Below are 1,512 nucleotides of genomic sequence, written 5' to 3' on the forward strand. Positions count from 1 at the left end.
AAACTAGAAAGATGCTTTCTGTGAAACTGCTTTAGGATTTTTAAATTCATCTCACAGAGTTACACGACACTTTGTATGGATCAGTTTGGTAGGACTGTTTTGGGGAATCTGAGAAGGAATATTTTGGATCACATTGAAGCTTACAGTAACAAAGACAATATCCTCAGACAAAAACCAAAATGAAATATTCTGAGAAACTGCTTTCTGATGTGTGAATTCATCTCACAGAGTTACACCATTCGTTGCATTGAAAAGTTTACACCTGCCCCGGCCCTGGCCCAGCTCCGGTGCTGCTCCCACCACCGCAGCAATGACCCCAGCCCACGGAGGTGGTTGGACTGACCCCCGACAGCTGAACGCACAGACTCTTCTCCAAGAGCAGGCCATGGACACCTTCAGCACCAAGAGTCTGGCTCTGCAGGCGCAGAAGAAGCTCCTGAGTAAGATGACATCTAAGGCAGTGGTGGCCGTGCTGTTGTATGACACCAGCAGCGAGGTGCTGGACGAGCTGTACCGCACCACCAGGGAGTTCACACACAGCTGCAAGGAGGACCAGAAGATGCTCAAGAACCTGGTGAAGGTGGCCCTGAAGCTGGGGCTGCTGCTGCGTGGGGACCAGCTGGGCGGGGAGGAGCTGACGTTGCTGTGGCACTTCCGCCAACAGGCACACTTCCTGGCCATCATGGCCATCAGCTTCCAGCAGGTGGACTTCACCTTCGACTGGCAAGTGCTGGCTGCCGGGCTGCTTGAGTGCCGCGACCTGCTGCACCAGGCCGTGGGCCCCAGCTGACCACCAAGTCCCACAGCCGCATCAATCACATGTTCAGCCACCTGGCCGACCGAGACTTCCTGGCCATGATTTACGGCCCCCCCAAGCCCTACCACTCCCACCTGCACAGGATCTGCAAGGACCTGGGCAGGATGCTAGACGAGAGCAGCCTCTGAGCCCCAGGGCCAACCGGCCGTGCCCCTCGTGCCTTCTGGAGCTGTTCTGCTGGGCACAGTGAGGGTTGTGAGCTTTCTCCACCTCTTTTCTCCCAATCGGACTCTGGCCAAACTCCTCCAAACAGGTGGGTGACCTGGCCCCTTTGAGAGGATGCTGAGCCATCTGTAGCAGCTGTTTCAGACACCTATGTCACCTCTTCTCCTGGCCCCCGCCCAATGGGGAGAGGAATTTGGGGCCCTAGTCTGGGGACCACCTTCCCCCCGTTTGTACTTTCTGGGCCACACCGATCCCTTGGTCAATTGATGTAAAAGTCAAAAGCTACTGCTTCCCACTTGGTAACGCCACCTGGGATTTTCATCCTCACACACAAGGACTAAGGGTTCACATGGTGAACTGGGGGAAGGGGAGTGTTAAGGGGCAAATCGTAGTACCCCCCACCCCATCCATAAATTCACATCCTAACCCCCAGGACCAGAAGATGATCTGATTAGGAAATAGGATCATTACAAATGGGATTAGTTCAGAAGATGTCATCTTGGAGTAGGATGGGCCTCAATTCAAGGACT

The 1,512-nt window shown here is 54.3% G+C and overlaps 1 pseudogene across 1 annotated transcript; it reads left to right on the forward strand.

Moving 5' to 3' along the window:
- The first annotated feature begins 275 nt into the window (after positions 1-275).
- Positions 276-945, forward strand: LOC105519386 (annotated as a pseudogene). Its single transcript, XR_001002961.1, has one exon. The product of XR_001002961.1 is annotated as a tumor necrosis factor alpha-induced protein 8-like protein 1 (transcript).
- Positions 946-1,512: the final 567 nt, after the last annotated feature.

The sequence above is a fragment of the Colobus angolensis genome, unplaced genomic scaffold, assembly GCF_000951035.1.
Source record: "Colobus angolensis palliatus isolate OR3802 unplaced genomic scaffold, Cang.pa_1.0 Scaffold348, whole genome shotgun sequence".
Classification (NCBI taxonomy): Eukaryota; Metazoa; Chordata; class Mammalia; order Primates; family Cercopithecidae; genus Colobus; species Colobus angolensis.